The sequence below is a fragment of the Pezoporus occidentalis genome, unplaced genomic scaffold (genome assembly GCF_034315485.1).
Source record: "Pezoporus occidentalis ecotype Australia unplaced genomic scaffold, CSIRO_AGI_Poc_V1 ctg140, whole genome shotgun sequence".
Taxonomy (NCBI): Eukaryota; Metazoa; Chordata; class Aves; order Psittaciformes; family Psittacidae; genus Pezoporus; species Pezoporus occidentalis.
In genome coordinates this window covers 2,060,570-2,075,440 of record NW_026913210.1, presented here as the reverse complement: position 1 = coordinate 2,075,440, position 14,871 = coordinate 2,060,570, and the positions used below count along the sequence as shown (strand labels likewise).

The 14,871-nt window shown below is 44.7% G+C and overlaps 1 protein-coding gene across 4 annotated transcripts in view; it reads left to right on the top strand.

Moving 5' to 3' along the window:
• The first annotated feature begins 411 nt into the window (after nucleotides 1-411).
• Nucleotides 412-14,871, top strand: part of ABCA1 (ATP binding cassette subfamily A member 1) — a 97,526-nt gene continuing 83,066 nt past the window's right edge. For 2 of the 4 annotated variants that reach the window (XM_062609809.1, XM_062609805.1), the window contains exons 1-2: nucleotides 412-555; nucleotides 1,007-1,088. The gene's annotated coding sequence lies outside the window, so the exon portion shown is untranslated. Of the gene's footprint in view, nucleotides 556-1,006; nucleotides 1,089-13,178; nucleotides 13,321-14,871 lie in introns of those variants that run through there. The other 2 variants (XM_062609806.1, XM_062609808.1) reach the window with 2 other exon arrangements.

The window sequence follows — 14,871 nt, the reverse complement described above, 5'->3', positions numbered from 1 at the left end:
CGGAGTTCGCTAAAGCCAGGTCACTATCCCGCCGCGGAAACAGGGCACAAGGTCGACGATGCACAGCCCTGCCGTTTGGTTTTGGCTGCAATGTGCACGCCCACATGCAAATAGCGGCGTTCCCTCCCTCCTCCCTCCCGCCCCCAAACAGCAGCCGCTGCAGAAGGAAAGGGAAAAATAAAAAAGCGAGGGATCGGAAAAGGAGAGAGGAGAAGGGAAAGAGGAGAAAGAAGAGACAAGAAGCAGAGAGGACACTAAAGGAAGGAAAAAAGCAGGCTGCTGGGCGGCCCCAGCAGGGAAAGGGGCAGGCGACCCCGCCGCGGACGCTCCGCGCCGCCCTATAAGAGCCGCTGCAGGGCGCGGGTTACTGGCAGTGGCACTGGAGTCGGCGTCGGGGGTGGGTCGCCGAGAGCGGAGCGGAGGCTCGGCAGCTGTCGGCTCGGACTGCGCTCGGCTCGGCTGAGCTGAGCTGAGCTGGGCAGGGCTGAAGTGAAGTGAAGTGAAGTGAGCTGCGCTGAGCTGTCCGCGGGAGCGACGGCGGCTGCTGGCAGGGAGGTAGGCAGCGGAGGGAGAGCAGAGCCGGACGGGCGCTCGGCGGACTGCTGTAGGGGCAGGCTTCCCCGCTCAGCGCGGGGCAGGCGGCATGGAGCGGGACGAACAAAGCGAAGAAGTGGTTGGGGTTTAGTGTTGTTTTGTTTTGTTTTGGATTTCTGGCGTGCTGCCGCCCGCTGTGCCTGGCGTGGCTCGGTAGATGGGTTATGGGGTAGCGGGGGATCGGGAGGGGGTTAATAGTGGTGGTTTTTTGGTCTTAGTTGTTTTTTTTCGGTTTCGGTTTGTTTTTTGGTGTTTTTTTTTTGTTTTGGTTTGGTTTTGGTTTTTGTTTTTTGTTGTTTCGTGTGTGTGTGTATGTGTTTTGGTTTTGTTTGGCTGGTTTGGGGCGGGGATTTTTAGGAATTTCTGTGTGTTCATATTTTGTTTTTTTACATGTATAATTATTTTATTTTAGCTGATCCTGAGCGAGGCGACTTTGACTTGGCAGCGCTCGTATAGGGTGGCTCACCTTACCACCGCCGCCGCTTCCAGCCCTGGTGGGTGCTACAAGATAACGGGAGGGTTTTCACCCTTTTCGCTCCTACGCGAATAGATTTCGGGGAGAGGGATAGGGACGAGGAGGCGGAAAAGGGGGAGGACGGAACCTTGGGATGGGGGGTGGGGGTGGGGGGGGTGTGTGTGTGTGTGTAAAAATAAACGATCGATACGGCCGCTTTTGTGATGGGCAGGGGGGTTCAGCTGCACACAACAAATCCTGCTTCTGCATGCCAGGCTGTTGTTAAGTCTGGACTGCTACATTACAACATATCATCAGCCTGTTTCAAAATAACTGCTGCTTAGTTCTGGAGGTGCACAGCTGCCCAGATGCTTAAAATGTATCAGGAAAATACTCCAATTATAAATTGAAATTTCATATTAAACAGTATTTTTGCATGTTTTAAATCGGAAGTGCTGCCTTCCCTCCACCCCCATCCCCACAGCTGCTGGCCTTGGACATCTTAAGGTTATGCAAATAATTTATTTGAAGGATCAAAGTTATCTTTAGTGTGTTGGAATAGCTCTTACTGAAGTGAGAGGAATGTAAACATGTGTTTACATACTTGTGAACATGCTCTAAATTGAAGCCTAAAGATGAGTTGCTGTTTCTTGAAAACTACCAATCTGGATTAACACATTAAAGTTCATTTTGGAGGTGCTTTGAAAATGAGTTGGTGCTTGTACTGCAGAGAGCAGTCATATCTTGAGGATGTTCCATTAACAACAGATGGCTGTAGAAAGGCTTTTGTAATGGAGCACTCTCGCTCAGTTTTGAAAGAGGGTCATGGTAGTATGCATTCAGTGCAAATGCTTTTTGTGCGTGGCCCTTATGGCACAGCTTGCCTACCTAAAAAGTGGGAGTGGGACTGCATGCTGAGACTTTCCTGTAACACAGATCACTGCCTGATAAAGATATTCAGATAAATGGATACTGCCTGGGACTCTGCAGTGTCTTACTGAGGTAACAGATAAAAGTGCTGCTGGTGGGTCTTCACAATTCACTGTGCAAATGTGAATTAATTTATGTGAGAGGGGTGTGAAACCATCTGTATCTGCTAGGGTCTGGACAAGTAAGGGCATGATGCCTGCAGTGTTATGGAGCACCTTATTTCTCATGTAATGATAATTTGGTAGGGCTGATTATGAGGGTAAAAATTAGTAGTCAAGTCTTGACAACGTATGGATAAAAGTTTGGTATTGTGGAGCATGAGAGAATTAAAGTTGAACCTGATAAGTTGAGAATGCGTGGCTTTAAAAAATGATAAAAATCACTGCTTTTCTTATGCTCACTATAGGTGTTTTGGGGAGATACCTGCTAGCCTCTGTGTTGCAAGAGATCACAACTGCTGTCATCTAGGTTCGAGTCTAATAATCAAGCAGCTAGTCCCAACCATTCACAGTAATTTTTGCCAGATAAGTTGCTGCTGCAGTGCACTTAGCCACATGATGTGAAACAAACACCTCATGTGTAGCTAGCTATATGTTAGATTTTGGCATTTGCAAGAGTTGTGGTAATCCTTTGGATATCAGTTCCAAATTTCCTCTGAATACATCTGCATAGCAGTGCGAGCAAGTATGTTGAAAGTTTCTTAATAGTGTCACCCAGTGAGGTTGAGGCACTTTGATAAATCAGTTTGCCACAGGCAGCTGCTGGCAAACCTTTTTGTAAAGCTAAATTTGTTTTCAAAAACACTTGTTGCCTGATGCTATTGGTGTAAGCATAGATTTGGACCGGCACACCAAATTCAACTTCTACCATTACAGTGTAAATAAGAGTGGCTCCTGGTGAAATGCAGAATTACAGAAAATGAAATCCCAGGAGTTTAAAAAAAAAGGTAAGTAAAACTATTTTGGTCTTTGTCCAGGAGTAGCCTTTACTCTAGCATTCTATAAGCTGAACTGGCTTTGTGAGGGTAAAACGGTCTGCTGTGGTTCAAGTCACAAGCCTTAGTGACTGGGAGAAAGCAGCTAACCAGGTTCTGGGCTGGAGTGTTTTCAGGTTTTAGTCAAGTGTAATACACACAATTCATGAAGCAAGTCTCCTTGCCTTCATCTCTGCAAGCCTGTTTTCTCACCAGTGAGTTCACCTGGCAGAGTCAGACCCACAAAGACACAGCAGGAGGAGGATGGGTCTTGAGCTCATCCATCTGTGGCCAGATGCGATCAGCTCTGCTAGTGTTTATTACATGCATTGCACCATGAAGGCAGAATATTTCTTGGGGTGTGGTTCCTTCAGAACTTTAATCCAGAGTAATTAAAGGTTGCTAGTGAGCTAGTAATGGACCTGCTTCATTTTCCCCTGACTGCCCGTTCTCTCCTCATCCATCTCATTCTCTGTGCTGGCACTGGAGTTCACCAGCCCATGGTGAATGACTGAGAGCAGACTCTTTTTGCTTGGTGATTGGTTTTTTGGGGTTTGTTTTTTTTTTTTTAGCATCCTGTGTTTAGAGTCTTCTCATAGCTTTGTGAGCACTGGTGCCAGCACAAAGATGATGACAGGAGAAGAGCAGAAAGGGAACCAGACTACCACTTTGTTTAAGTAACTTCAGAGCAGGCACCCTTGGTGTTTATATAGATCTCCTCGGCTGGGCAACACACCAGATCTTGAAATAAGTCCAGAGGCCAATGCTGACCAAACACCACAGGGTTTCTATTAGGCTGGTTATTCTGGGTGACCCCTGCTGTGAGAGGGGCTAGAGTCAGGATCCACTGTTTAATAAGACATTTTATACATGTGACATATTTTCATCATTTATCTGAGGCAGGTAGGGGCTCTACCCACTTTTCCAGGTCAGTGTTAGTAGAAATGCAGTCTCTGGATGAAGATCTGAACTTGAGTGCTTGAAAGTTTTCTGTGCAGTTAATGGGGATGTACCTCTGCAGTTTACTGGTACTAAGAGTATAGATTAAAAACACCATGGCGAGGCTCCACTTGCAGTGTACAAAAGATGATTGCCACAAAAACGTTGAAATATTTCATGTTCTGTAGGTACATGTCATGTATTTCTATTGGTCATGGAAAAGTCACACAGAGCAGCTCAGATGAATTAATGTGATCTGAACTACTAACTGAAGCACCCTGTTCTCTATTTTTCTTTTTTTTTTTTGTCTGTTTTTCTAAAATGTGTGGCAGAAAAGCTAGTCTTGTCTTTTTTAGTGTTTGTCACTGGGGGGGGGGGGAAGCATGTGAGCTTGCCTCAAGGACTGAGAGGGAGACAGTGTAGGATGGAAAACTGTTGATGCAGCTTTCCTGACACAACAGGCTAACACTGTAGGAAAAATGGGAGCATTCAGACCTTTATTCACTGTGTTGTTAGTGAAAAAGCTTGATCATAGATAGTAAGAATGCACATCAGTTTGAATGTCGTACATATCCACACACAAACTAACCTTTTTCCTCTTGTGTTATTTTCTGGAGGAGTGTTGCTTAGCAGAACTCTAATTAGAGTCTAATGTGATAAGATGGGTTTGTGTTATGCTAACTTTGTTAGGGAACAATTGCTATTAAGACAGAAAACGGAGAATGGAAGAGCCTTTGCAAGGCTGTTCTGGTTTGGGCTAGATAACAAGGTCATTCTCTGGGAAAAGAACAAACAAAGTCAGAGATCGACAGAGATCACAGAACACACAGTTCATAGATCGCTCCGGAGATGTGGTTTCCTTTTTACCAAATAACAGGCAGGGCTGTGTGGAAGATAGAGGTGACCAAAACCTGTTACCATCCTACTTGCTTGGCTCCCTGGAACAATGTGCAGCTTTACTTCCACATTTCCAAGTGAATGCTTGTTACCAGGAGCAGGCAAGCACACCGTGCAACTAATACTCATTAGCGTTCTTGATTTAGCTTAGTAAATGCTCAAATTGAGCCATGTGGACACTCTCAGAGCAGCGGTGGTGGTGATGTAGGTGAAAAGAGCAGGGCTAGGAAGCAGGAGAACCTGGTTCCCAGCACCTGTGCCCATCTTCTTAAAGGCTTGCCCTTCTTTCCTCTTACGTGCTTTCAACACGGTTGTAGCAATGACATGACAAAAGATTGTCCTTTTCACAAATAGGAGTGAAAGTGTGCTTTTTCTCACCTGTGGCAGGTAACGCATCTTTTTAAAGACACTGTTGCTAGTGTCAGCAACCTGGGTTTAAGTCCCAGATTTTCAGATGTAGTGTCTGTGTTTTCCAGTGATGATTTATTATTTTTTTTTTGCCTTCAAAAGAAACAAACGAATTATGATGTATTCTTTGTCTGAGAGCTGTATTCATGGGGAATATACTGCTATTCCAGGGATCTGTTGATGGCTTTTTTCCTCTTTCCCATATTGTAACTATGCTCCCGTAACAAGAGTCTGCCTATGGCTGCTATAAAAGCAGAATTAGGAACAAATTTGAATGGATTAATAAATTCTGAATCCTCAACCAAAAAACAAAACAGCACCAATTTTTTTTTTTTCTGAGCACAGACACACAGACATTTCATTCTGGTAGCAGTACAGGAGTCCAAGTTCAAAACCTACTCCTCCCCTAAATGAAACATTTGTATTTAATAAACTAAATTGATCCTGCATTTTGCATTTTTGTTTTACTAATAGGCAGTGTGGTTCTTATCTAATTTCTTTGTTTAAAAGTATTTTAGACATTTTAATTATTCTTTACTCTATTAAACCAGAGCAGTAACTCATACTGCTTTGCTTCCCAGCTTTCTCAAACCTGTATTTAAGTATTCATCACTAAGAGTTTTCCTACTGTCTCTGGAGAGACCTGGACTTGCTTCCTTCTTTTAGTAAACTGATACCATCATCTGTACACAATCTGTTTTCAGATTTTTTTCAGATCATATTTTTGGCATGTTATTTTGCCGTTCTCCTGATTGCCATGTCTTCCAGACCTTAATTCTTAGTTCTTGTGACCTGCTTTTAATTTTCCACACTACTACCTCTATCTTCCCAAATGTATTTATACATAAAAGCAGACATAATTACAGTCAATTTGGTTGTCTGTGGGAGTAGGCTTTCGCTCTTTTGGAACTTTCTCAGCATCATTAAGGATAGCCTAACCTCAATAAAAAGAATAAGTTGTTTGGATCCTGTAGCTACTAAAGGCTTGCAGAACTTTTGTTCACAATTCTGTCATGCAAGCTTACTGCTGTTCCTTTCGGTATTTCATGCCACTTCTGTGCTTACCTGAAGCTTTTTCTGTTCTGAGCCATTTGCTTGAAATTTGGTAGGCAGCAGCTCTTCACCTGTGCTTGGTTCCTTGAAACTATTAGGGCAAACATATGGAGCTCTGTCCTGAATCTTTCTGCATAATGAGATGTAGCTTAGGACATGAACAAATTCTGCCATCTTTCTCTTAGATCTATCTGTGCATGATGTTAAAATAGCTGTACGTTAGCCTGCTTTGCAAGTCTAACTTGTGCTGAGCCGATGGGTTGCAGCTTCAGCAGCAGTGGGGGTATGGGTTATACAGCTGGAGTTACAGAATATAAAGTGTGTGGAACAACTGCTCCCTCTGTGGATCAGGCAAAAAAGGGAAGATTGGCACACACTTTCTGGCACTGCTCCATGCTAGCTGCCCTGTGCCACAGCAGGCACCCGGGCTTCCTTATCATGTGTGCCAATTATTTTCATATTCTTTTATGAATAACCATAGAGATAAGTGGTTATTGAACTCTGTATTGGTTGCCAAGATTGATCAGAAGTTCATTCTTCTCCATAGCTGACACTTAACTGCTTTCAAAAGTACTTGGACATCTGTTTATCACTTCAGTGAATTACTGACTTCCAAATCCATACAGTTAGATGGTAGCCATGTGGGAGCCAAGGTCTTGTTGTAGGCTTTAAAGGATCAGACTCTGCTCAGGCTGACAGTGGATACTAAATCCTGCCTTTGCCAGTTTATTGCTTTTTTTTCCAGCAATGTCATTTTCTTTCATTGTGCTAGGGGCTTTTTCTTGGCTGATGTTTTTCTGTGTAGTTTAGGGATATTTTCATTTCATCTGCTGTTACTTATGTCTATGCAACAGATATCACTGTGGTTGTGTAGGTATCAAACTTAACAGTCAGCTTGTTCTTTATGCCAGCGAATCTCAAAGGCAACACTGGGATATTTTCAACAGTATAAGCCATGTTGTATTCTGCTCTGCTTGTGAATGTACATGCTGGTTTATGGCATGATGGTCCCAAATAGCAAAGATTAAAAGGAAAATAACAGTAAAGGTTCTTTTGATGTTACAGGGCAGACATACACCTCAAACAGCAGTTTAATCTTGTACTGTGTGCAGTTTGTGTCCATGTCTTCTCCCAAAATAAAGACCAAGTTACAAAACCAAGATAAAAACTCTGTCTGGGGACAGGTGAGCAGTCCACAGAGAGTTTGTGGGTCAGGGTTAAAGGGAATATAGCTATGGGAGACATTACTGTGGGGATCTGTTACAGACCGCCTGATCAAGGAGAACCTGCAGATGAAGCACTCCATAGACAGATAGGAAAAGCTTCATGCTCACAGGCCCTTGTTCTCATGGGTGACTTCAACCACCCTGACATCTGTTGGAAGGACGGTACGGCCCGGCACAAGCAGTCCAGGAGGTTCCTCAATTGTGTAGAAGACAACTTCCTTCTGCAAGTAATAGAGGAGCCGACAAGGAGAGGTGCCATGCTTGACCTTGTGCTCACCAACAGGGAAGGGCTCATTGGAATGTGACTCTCCAGGGCAGCCTTGGATGCAGCGATCATGAGATGCTCGAATTTGAGATCCTCAGGACAGTGAGAAGAGCGTGCAGCAAGCTCACTGACCTGGACTTCAAAAGAGCAGATTTTGGCCTCTTCAGGAACCTGCTTAGTAAGGTTCCATGGGATACAGCCCTAGAGGGCAGGGGGGCCCAAGACTCTTGGTTAATATTCAAGGATCACCTGCTACAGGCTCAGGAGTGTTGCATCCCAACTAGAAGGAAGTGCAGCAGGAGGGCCAGGAGACCTCCTTGGATGGATAAGGAGCTCCTGAGGAAAATTCAAATGAAAAAAGAGGCTTATAATAAGTGGAAGCAAGGACAGGTGGCATGGGAAGAGTACAGGGATGTTGTCCGAGAAGCTAGGGACCAGGTTAGGAAAGCTAAGGCCAGTTAGAATTAAACTTAGCTAGAGGTATTAAAGATAACAGGAAGGGATTCTACAGGTACATAGCAAATAAAAAACAGACTAAGGAGGATGTAGGCCCCCTCAGGAAGCTCTCAGGAGAACTGGCTACACAGGATTTGGAGAAGGCTGAGGTTCTGAATGACTTCTTTGCCTCGGTCTTCACTGGCAAAGGCTCTGACCAAACCACCCAAGTCTTGGAAGGCAGACGCAGGGACTGTGAGAATGAAGACCTTGGGCCCACTGTAGGAGAGGAACTGGTTCAAGACCATCTTAAAAATCTGAACATGCACAAGTCCATGGGTCCTGATGAGATCCATCTGCGGGTCCTGAAGGAGCTGGCAAATGAAGTTGCTAAGCCCCTGGCCATCATATTTGAGAAAACATGGCAGTCAGGTGAAGTTCCCGATGACTGGAAAAAGGGAAATAAAACCCCCATTTTCAAGAAAGGGAAAATGGATGGCCTTGGAATTACAGACCAGTCAGTCTCACCTCTGTGCCTGGCAAAATCTTGGAGCAGATTCTCCTGGATGGCATGCTAAGGCACATGAAAATCAACAAGGTGCTTGGTGACAGCCAGCATGGCTTCACTGAGGGGAAATCCTGCCTGACCAATTTGGTGGCCTTCTATGATGGGGCTACGGAACTGATGGACAGGGGTAGAGCAGTTGATGCCATCTACCTGGACTTGTGTAAAGCTTTTGACACTGTCCCTCACGACATCCTTGTCTCTAAATTGGAGAGACATCGTTTTGATGGATGGACCACTCGGTGGATAAAGCACTGGCTGGATGGCCGCACACAAAGAGTTGTGGTCAATGGCTCAATGTCCGGCTGGAGACCAGTAATGAGTGGTGTCCCTCAGGGATCAGTGTTGGGACCGGTCTTGTTCAACATCTTTGTTGGTGACATGGACAGTGGGATTGAGTGCACCCTCAGCAAGTTTGCCGATGGCACCAAGCTGTGTGGTTCAGTTGATACCCTGGAGGGAAGGAATGCCATCCAGAGGGACCTTGGCACGCTTGTGAGGTGGGCTGATGCCAACTTCATGAAGTTTAACCATGACAAGTGCAGGGTCCTACCCCTGGGTCGGAGCAATCCCAGCTCCAGCTACAGGTTGGGCAGAGAAGAGATTCAGAGCAGCCCTGCAGAGAAGGACTTGGCGGTGTTGGTTGATGAGAAAATGAACATGAGCCAGCAGTGTGCGCTTGCAGCCCAGAAAGCCAACTGTATCCTGGGCTGCATGAAAAGGAACGTGACCAGCAGGTCAAAGGAGGTGATCCTGCCCTCTGCTCTGCTCTGCTCTTGTGAGACCTCACCTGGAGTATTGTGTGCAGTTCTGGTGTGCTCAACATAAAAACGGCATGGAACTGTTGGAACAAGTCCGGAGAAGGGCCATGCGGATGGTCAGGGGACTGGAGCACCTTCCATATGAAGACAGGCTGAGAAAGTTGGGGCTGTTCAGCCTGGAGAAGAGAAGGCTGCGTGGAGACCTCCTAGCAGCCTTCCAGTAGCTGAAGGGGGCCTATAGGGATGCTGGGGAGGGACTCTTCATTAGGGACTGTAGTGATAGGACAAGGGGTAACGGGTTCAAACTGAAACAGGGGAAGTTTAGATTGGATATAAGAAGGAAATTCTTTCCTGTTAGGGTGGTGAGGCACTGGAATGGGTTGCCCAGGGAGGCTGTGAATGCTCCATCCCTGGCAGTGTTCAAGACCAGGTTGGACGAGGCCTTAGGTGATATGGTTTAGTGTGAGGTGTCGCTGCCCACGGCAGGGGGGTTGGAACTAGATAATCTTAAGGTCCTTTCCAACCCTAATTATTCTATGATTCTATGTGTAAGACACTCCTTTCCAAAATATCCTTATGGAGGTGATGGCAAACCTGCAAGGCTTGGTAACTTTGCTCAATAGAAGATACAAGCATACCAGTGATGCTCCCTGTACTGTGCAGTAGAATCGTGGAGCACCTCTGAGCGTTAACTTTGTTAAACCAGATCTGTGGCTGCTTTTTCTGAAGTGATCCAATGACCAGGATGTGCTGTGGAAAGGTTGTGGTGCAAAGTGTTTCTGTCCGACCACCATCTGAGCTCATGGCTTTCTTTTCCTAAAAGTTGATGAGGCTGATGACTTTCATGGGGAAGCCCTGTCTTCCTTCTCCTACTTGAACCTGCTGCCAAGCAGAAAAGTACCTTTTCCAATGTGAAATACTTCACTGTTTTTCCTAGTTGCAAAGATAATGTCCTTAAGTGGGATGCGTCATCAGCTGGAAAAAGAGGCTGAGGCTGTGTAACAGAGCCTTTTGCAGACTCGGTACTGATGATACCGTAGTTGCTCAGAGATCAAAGCTTAATGGCATGAATTGAGCTCAAATGTCGCAATTATTATTTTAGCAGGATGTTCTATTATTTCGAGATTCCACTAGAGAAAAGCTCATTCTTTGAGAGCTAAAAAAAAAAAAATATCTGCCAATATGGACTATGGATTTTTGGACATTGGCCGTGACAAAGCAAATTACCTTGTGTGTTTGCTTTTGCTAAAGAATGGACTAGGATTTGGCTTTTTTTGTAGGGGTAAAAAAGGGGACATTCGGTATGATGTTGAAAGTTTAAATGCTTCATGTATTTTGCAATCTTCCAGTAGAAGCTGTTAGTTGTTTTTTTTTTTTTTGTTAAAATAGAGGACTGTATTTCATATTGAGTGTTATATTTGACATTTAAGAAATTGCTCTTCCCTAAGTCCGTACCACAGTCTCTTTCACATGTTTCTTCGGGTCAGTCCAGCTGTGGTGCATGCAAGCTTGACGTCTTCTGTTGTACTGAAGCTGTGCTTGTTTTCACTAGTGAGCCTTTAAAGCATGCTACACGTAACAAGAACCAGTTGTTGTGGTCATTCTGGTAGGCAGGCATTGCTCCTCTGTGACCTGGGACAGGTTTTGAAAACAGCTGGGCATGTTGTGACACAAAGGAAGCTTATAAAAGGCCAATCCATGTGTCAGAATGTGGCTGCATGTAAATGTCTAAGGAGGCAGTGAAGACCTTGGAAAACAGTTCAATTTGTGTTGCTGAGTACTTTGTAAGCTAGTTCTTGACTCTCTGAGAGACTGTCCCCTATAGTCAAACTCTGACTGGTAGGGAAGGGCCCACCTGTGGCTCAGAAATACATCTTGGGAGTTCAGTTCTTACAGAAGAGGAAAAATTGTTACTCTGAAGAAGGATTTCAGGGCTTACTATGTTACTTCTGGGCCAGGTCTTTCAAAATCATCATCTGCTCAGCTGTTCATAGCAGAGCATTCAGAAGGGTGCAGCACATAATACACTGACTTTTGAAAAATACATATGCACAGTCCTAGTGCCAAAGCTAAATACCTTTAGAAATCCCTTACCTTTTTGCCTAATTAGTTGGGAAGCCAGCTTCAAACATAACACTGTATTCACTCCAGCTCTTGTCGCAGCAAGATTCAGGCTCCCTTCCCTGTGTAGCAGCTAGTACAGCAGACAGAACCTAGTATAGGGTTGTGTCAATAGCTGTCTTAATAGCAGCAGGTAAAGCAGGCTGTGAATATGTATTTTATTGTCAGCCTGTGCTAAAACAGGTGGAATCGTTTTCCACTGGTTGTCTCTGTCTCCAGTCTTTTGTGAGGTTGGGAACTTTAGAAAACACCTATTCGGTGTTCTGTAGCTGTGTGCCTGCTGCCTTAAGGATTCTGTGGGTGACTGAGATGCTATGTGTCTCGGTTTCATCTGGATCAGAGGTGGCTGGCTGATAGATTCCATGAGACTGTTTCATTGCTTCCTGATGCTTTGGCACTATCCTTTAGTATCAGTTTTGCAAAATTTGACATGCTCCTCAAAGAGGTAAAAGGAGTTAAGCTAGTGCTGGATTAGCGTGAAGGAGGATCTTGAAGTAAGTCTGTCATACTAATAGCTGTTATTTAGAGCGCAGGTGGATGGCCATGTTGAAAGCAATGTAGTAGTTGCTTTCAGAATTAGTAAGCACTGGAGAAACAAGGCCAAAACCTGCTTACTACCTAACCTAAGGCCAGATAGTGTGTGTAAAGTGATGTAAGCTAGTAGAGGATTGTCCTGGGTTCAGCAGTAGCAGTCATTTTTCTCCTCCTTGGTAGCTGGTGCAGTTCAGTGTTTTGACTTTTGGCTTGGGAGCAGAGTTGATAACGATGTTTTGGTTTGGCCAAGGACTTTGTGAGCCTCATGCTCTGCCAGGGAGGAGGGGAAGCTGGGAGGAAGCAGAGACAGGACACCTGACCCAAACTGACCAAAGAGGTATTCCATACCACAGCACGTCATGCCCAGGATGCAACTGGGAGTTAGCCAGAAGGACAGGGATTCTGCAGGGTTGGAGGAGGTATTGGTCGGTGCTTGGTTGGGTTGGGGGGGTCAAGTTATCGGTCAGCTGGTGCTGAGGTGTTGTATTCTCTTCCCTTTTTATTTCCTTTATCATTATTATCATTGGTGGTAGCAGTAGTGATCTGTGTTATACCTTAGTTACTAAACTGTTCTTATCTCAACCCGTGGGAGTTGCATTCTTTTCAATTCTCCTCTCCATCCCTTCAGGAGTAGGGGGAGGGCAAGAAGGGGGGGGGGGGGGGAGTGAGTGAATGAGCCCTCTGCCTGGTTTTAAACCACAACAAGGATCTTGCCAAGAATTGCCACCCAAATACTGTTGTTTGTGGTCCTAATTAAATTGTTGCCTGCTGACACAGAAGCTCTCAAATTCCATTGCTAGCAACAAGAAGTCAATGTAACCCTTATGATGTGAGCTGGCTCATTTTTGAAGAAGAAAGCATTTCTCACTGATTGACTTTTTAGATGGAATAGGAAACCTGATGTCTGATATTCATTTGGCAAATGAGAGAGAAATGTCTTCTGTGGGGAGGTTATGAAAGACCTGCTTTTAGTGTCTGTGTGTCTCTACTGTTAACGATCCTATGTCCCAGGCAGCAGGTTCAAAGCTCACACCTCCACTGCTGATCCTGCATTGCTTGTGATTGCTACAGAGTTTAGCGGTGCTTAAACCAGGAGACTGAAGTGTGGGGTCTGGTGGCAGTATTCTCATCTTTGCTTTTGTTTTGCTTTGCTTTGTGGCCACAGGTGAGTTGCTTGAGCTCTCTGCGCTGCTAATGCTTTTCATGACACCTTTTTGTAACGATTCAGGCTTTTCAGGTTAAACAACCTCTTTAAAAGAGAAATACTGTTATTCTTATGAAATTATCATTGTTTGGGTGGCAGTTTTCCCTCTTTCCTAGAGCTCTAGAAAATGTTTTTTCACTTCTTGAAAGTTTGAGATGGGAATATCAGATTTGCTTCTATGGGTTTTGCAAGCTCTGTGTGAGTTGTTTTGACCGCAGAATGAACATTACTTCTCATTCTTTGCGCACTGGCTGTGTCTGATATGATATTATCTGCAACTAGGTTTCTAGCAGCAGGATAAAAAATTTCTTGCATTTGTCCACAGCTGCCTTTTGTCTAGGCCAATCTCAACAGAATTGCTTCCTCCTCAGTCTCATTTGAAGTTGCATAGATGAAGAGTGCTTTTCCTTTCTAGGACTTGTGGAAATTACGGTGAGGGTGCTCACCAAGTACCTGTGCCTTGAGAACTTCTTAAGGCCTTGCAGAGTCATAAGTTGTACAAAGTGGATGTAGTTGTGTAAGCCTCTTGGTTATAGCTGCTGTGCTGGAAGAAGCTAAATTCTGGTGCTCTCTGGAGAAGTGGCCAGCACACTAGACCTTAGTTTGGGAGATGTGGATTTAATTCTGGAATCTTGGTGTAATCTGTACTTCTGTTACCCAAATGCCTATTTAGGGCACTAGTCTCTGATGTGTTGTCTTGTTTGAGTCAAAATGTCAGTTCATGAGGTAGGCACTTCTGTCTTGCCTTGGGGTTCACAGCCCTCATGGGAACCTGCTCTCAGCTGATGGCAAATGGAGCACTGGAGGACTTTGGCCTTGGAGCTGGGCTTTGCAGAGTTTACATGGCTTATGATATTGCTTGCTCCACAAAATGCAGCCCAACAGTGTCTAAAGGAAATGAAATGTTAAGACATTTCTCAGCATTTCCAAAGAGCACTGTATTTCTGCTGAAATCTGTTGTTTTTTCTTTTGTTGTCCCTTTCCTTACAAAAGTGGGTTTTGTTTGACTTGATACATATGTAGGCAAAAGCTGTTGCACTTAAGTAGATCACAGAATCATAGAATAGTTAGGGTTGGAAAGGACCTTAAGATCACGTTTTGTCTAAGGCAGAAAGTGTAAAGTACCATGTCTGATCATGGGGGAGGAACAGCACTGGCACTAGTAGCTCAAACCTGTGCTGTGTCCAGCAAATAATGTCTTTCTCCCCACCCTCCCATAAGGGTGTCCTCTCTAGATATTAAGCTGGTACTCTGCATGGCTGCATGGTCTGTAGAGCCACCAGTGGTGGTAGCCATTGTGATACAGAAAGTAATTCAAGAGAACACAGGCTGGTAACTGATTTCATGGATGCCACTGAACCTTCATCAACTAGTAGAAGCTTTTAACCCTGCTGACCAGGACTGGGTTTAAGCAATTGTGAAGACATAAAGGGTCTTCTTGCCAGAATCCTGAAATGTTCCCGTCTCATAAGGTTTGATAAGTTCGCCTTGTTCCCTCTCTAAATAGTGATT